Raw genomic sequence first — 5,291 nt, 5'->3', positions numbered from 1 at the left:
TACCATATGATAACGGTAGTATAATGTATAAAGTATATTAAAAATAAGAAGAATTTTAAGTAATTTGTGGCAATTTTTAAATTATACGGGTAATTAATTAATTACCGGGTAACAAGTCATTACCCGATTAATTAATAAATGGATAAAACTTAATTAATTATACTCCAAAGACATGTGGCAACACTAGCTTACCACATGAAGTGACGAAGCAATTAAATAACTTATGTGACAACCTAGGAAATGATAATTATCCAAAAGCAAGATACATGTACAAGTCTTATAATTCAAAGGACACAAAAAGTGACGTTACTCATTTTTAGAAAGAAAACAAAAAGGATTTCATTCTTAAATTGAAAGGTTAGAAGCTAAGGAAAACGTTAATTAGAAGTCTTCTTTCCAAGCAAATTTCGTTCAAATTCAGAAGGAGAAGCTTCATTCTCTCGTTTCAACATATTTTACAGAAGCAGAAGCTTCACTTCATTCAAATAATTCAAGGAACAGGTATGTTAAGGTCATCCCTTCTTTCTTTTGGCACGGTCCGAATTATATAGAAGAAACGAGCAAACGCACGGTTTCCATACATTACTCTATTCATAGAAATACCAGGGATGTCTATATTTTTGATTCCCCATGAGAATTATTATTATCTTCTGTTCATGGGTCTCAGAATAATATACAGTTGAAAAGTTTATCCGGAAGGAATATTGAGATTTATTACGTATTTTTCATGCATTTCACCATTTATACATGTGCATTGACCCATGACCAAATGGCGTTATATACACATATATATGTAAATATATGTATATGGGATATGGGAAAAGGTTACGGCGTTATATACGCACCACCACATGATCAGTTGGTATATGTTGATGATGTTGCCCACAGTGGCCGCGACGATATGATGGGATGCCCTCAGTGGCTTGATGATATTATGTACACCCATACCTATGTATGGCACGATATTTATACGCATGTGCATGACATTATAAATGTTTCAGAATTTACAAAGTCATTCAGATTTAAAGATGTGTTTCTTTATTCCATGTTTTATCTATGTCTTTTACGTACAAATTTTCATGCCTTACATACTCGGTACATTTTTCGTACTGACGCCCTATTTCACGGGGCCTGTATTTCATGCCCGCAGGTGCAGGTAGGCAAGCTGACGGTCCCCCTTCTTAGGATCCTTGATCAGCGAGAGTTGGCGTGCTCCATTTGATCCGGAGCTACTTTTGATTTTGGTACGATACGTTTATATATATATGTATATGGGTATGACGTGGCTCATTCCCATCTTTGTATAGTTATATTTCTGTTAGAGGTCTGTGGACAGTATGTCTAGTTGGGTTGTATGTGGCCTTGTCGGCTTTTAGTTTTGGATGTATAGTTGTCTATAGCAGCCTTGCCAGCTCACCCACTGTATTCTGCATGTATACGTACATATGCCTTGATGGCAGGTTTCCTTTATGTATGTTATTTTCGTAATGCACTAGATGTTATTCGGGTCCATATCTTAGACACATGCTTAGGGGTGTTTGACAGGTAGGACTTAGGCACCCGTCGCGACCCATCGGTTTGGGTCGTGACAAAAGTGGTATCAGAGCAGTTTTGCCCTACGGTTGTCTATAGACCGTATCTAGTAGAGTCTTATTTATAGGTGTGTTGTGCACCACACTTATAAATAGGAGGCTACAGGACATATAGGATGTTATCCTCTCTTTTTATCTCAGATCGTGCGATACAAGAATTCATGTTCCTAAAGATATGTTATATTTTCAGCGATGCCTCCAAAGAGTACGGCCGCCCAAAAGGGAAAGTCCGTGGCTTTTGAGACTGCTAGTCGAGCGACATAAGTTACCAGGGCTCGGGGAGAGTTTCATGGTAATGTTCCATCTCAGACTTCACATACCCCGCCTTTTCCAGAAGAGCTCTGAGGGGCACCAGCTCCAGCACCCGCCCCTGTACATTCAACACCTCAACCGAATGCGGCGGGTCAGGAGATGAGAGATGATATTCAGTTATTGACCCGATTAGTAGCCGCACAGGCTCGACATTAAGAAGTAGGTATTGGTCACGCAGATAGGTCCGTAAGTGTGAGGATTCGTGATTTTATTAATTTAGACCCTCCGGTATTTACTAGAGCATATCCAAATGAGGACCCTCAAGTATTTATTGATAGAGTGCAGAGGACGTTATGGGTAATGAAGTCCACTGCGACTGAGTCAGTTAAGCTAGCTTCCTATAGACTTCGAGATGTTACAGTTAATTGGTATGAGTCTTGGGAATTGTCCAGATGTGAGGATGCCCCTCCAGCGGTATGGTAGGAGTTTACAGAAGTTTTTCTTCATCATTATCTGCCACTAGAGCTTAGATGGGCCAGAGTTGATAGGTTTTTGACCCTACGGTAGAGTAACATGAGTGTTTGGAAGTATAGCCTTCAGTTTGATTAGGGCCCAGAATAAGAGAACAAGGTCTTCGGGTCCTTCTGGTGAGTTTCGAGGTGGTCAGAGGCAACAATACTCGAGGTATCCATCCCAGCACTTAGCTAGTGCGCCCCCTCAGTTTTGCGGTAAGAGATTTGATCGTTCTACATATTCATGGTCTGTTCAAAATTTCAAGACCTCAGGTTCTCAGTATAGGGGTGAGTCAAATCAGATGAGGCCACCCTTGCCACGATGTACTCAATGTGGTAAGCAGCATACCGGGTAGTGCCGTATGAGGTTAGGTGTTTGTTATACTTGTGGTTATCCGGGCCATGTTATGAGGGATTGTTCGATGAGAGATGATGCAAGCATAGCTTAGCCGTCGGGATCTACAACTGGTTCATCATCATCAGTACGCCCTCCTGGGCAAGGTCCCCAAGCACCAATGAGTCGTGGTAGAGGCAGAGGCGGAGCATCTAGCAGCCAGGACGACAGGACCAGGAGTCATCGCCTGATGTTTTTACAGGTATATTATCAGTCTCCTCATATGATGTTTATGCACTGATTGAACCAGGTTCCACCTTATCATACGTTACTCCATTAGTTGACGGTAAGTTTGGAATAAAATCTAAATTGGTTAAACCTTTTGAGGTATCTACACCTGTTGGGGACTCGCTGATAGCTAAGCAAGTATATAGGGGTTGTATAATAGTAGTTCATGGTCGAACTAACATAGCAGACTTAATCGAGTTAGATATGGTAGAATTTGATGTTATAATGGGTATGGATTGGTTGGCTTCTTGTCATGCCAGCGTTGATTGTAGATCAAAGATAGTCCGATTTCAATTTCTGGGGGAGCCTGTTTTGGAGTGGAAAGGTAATACAACATCGCTGAGAGGAAGATTCATTTCCTATCTCAAGGCAAGGAAGATGATCAGAAAGGACTGTATTTATCACTTAGTTCGGGTTCAGGATGTGAAAGTGGAGTCACCAACCATTCAGTCCATCCCTGTGGTGAATGAGTTTCAAAATGTTTTTCCCGATGAGCTTCCGGGTCTCCCGCCAGAGCGAGAAATTGAGTTTTTTATTAACCTACTACTAGATGCTCACCCAATATCTATTCATCCCTATAGAATGGCCCCCAGAGAGCTAAAAGAGTTGAAAGAACAATTAAAAGACTTACTTGAAAAAGGCTTTATCAAACCTAGTACGTCATCGTGGGGAGCACCTGTTTTGTTTGTGAGAAAGAAAGATGGTTCCTTACGAATGTATATTGATTATAGGCAGCTGAATAAGGTGACGATCAAAAATAAGTACCCGCTCCCTGTGAGCACGTGATTTTCGCCCTATGAGAACTACTCCCAAAAAATTCAAAATAAAATGGTTTTTGTGTTATTTGTAAATTATGTGTATTTAGGATTTAATTTTTGCAAATTAGGATTTAATTTTACGATTTAGGATTTAATTAAGCAAGTTTGTCGTACAAAAAATAGAAAAATCACAAAAAAAAAGTATATGCTCTGCATTTTTAGCATTTAATGTCCGAATGGTGTAATTTTATTTTGATGTTTAATTCCGTGTGGTGGTTATTTTTAAGAGTCAATATTTTAAGACAGTTGTCGATTTTATAATTTAATTAGGATTTGTAGCTTTATTGTTGAAAAGAAAAATTGAAAAAATAATAATTAAAGTAAATAAGAAGAGGAAGATTCAGTTGGGCCAATTTGGCCAAGCCCAAATCCTTACAACCCAAACCAGGCTAGTTTTTCCCCAGGCCTAAGCCAAAAAATACCCTTACCCAGTCCTATAACCGGCCCATACCCGTCCCTCCCCTGACCCAATCTGCTCCATTACATAACGACACCGTTTGGTCGTTAATTGATCCTGGACTTCTAAGATAATTAGATCAACGACCAGGATTCAATCCCCTAATTTCAGTTACCCCCAAACCCTTACCCCAATTTCATTTACCAAAAATAACCTCCCACCCCTTTGTCTCTCTCTCTCAACGAACCAGACGACCCCAAAAATCCTAGCTAGCTGCCCTGAAAATCCTCCACCAAAACCCGGCGGCCCCTTCTCCGGTCCCGACCAAAATACACCCCTGAACCACCATGCCATCCCCTCTTCGAATCCACACTCGTTTTTCTTCAAATAATCCCCGAGCCCTTCGAATATTAGATCGAAAAATCTGTCCGGAACGTCTAATCGACCCCAAATCAACACCATATAACCCTCGTGACTCCTTCATACCGTACTTATCATGGATGTCCTTTGAATCGGACCAAAATGCGTCGAATATCAAGTTTAAGTTCGAGCCTCAGAACCCTAAATTGGGACCAGCACACAAGGGGTCGTTCGTTTGGATCTTTTGGTTTGTTCGAGTCTGTTTCAGCACAAAATAATGACGCCCATTTGTTCTCCAACAAGAACAAACGTTTGGCATTATGTTGTGTTGACTCAGAATGTCGATTCCCAGTTCGAGCCTAGCCGGTGAGTCTTTCTAATTTTGTTTATTCTATTGTCAATCTCTCCTCGTCTTTTCTTCTTTTCTCTGGTCATTCTGAAACTCGACCAGTCCTCTGTTTTGGTGTTTTGTTTATTCGACCATCTTTGTTTATCAAGAACAAACGTTTGGCATTTGGTTGATTAGCATATGTTGTGAACTGTTTAATCGTTTAAATAGTTTCGTCGATTAGTTCGTTCATGTTTGTAGTTTAGCTGTTCTCTTCGAGTTATTTGATGTTAGTTGTTTCATTTTTCTGATCCTTGTGTATTCTCAGCTTCAGAGGTTCATTGTTAGTTTGATTCCGCTACCTGACTCCATTTGCATTTTTAATTCATTGAGTTACAAATCAATCGAGA

This window comes from Nicotiana sylvestris, chromosome 5 (assembly GCF_000393655.2).
Source record: "Nicotiana sylvestris chromosome 5, ASM39365v2, whole genome shotgun sequence".
Classification (NCBI taxonomy): domain Eukaryota; kingdom Viridiplantae; phylum Streptophyta; class Magnoliopsida; order Solanales; family Solanaceae; genus Nicotiana; species Nicotiana sylvestris.
This window is presented reverse-complemented; position numbering follows the sequence as displayed.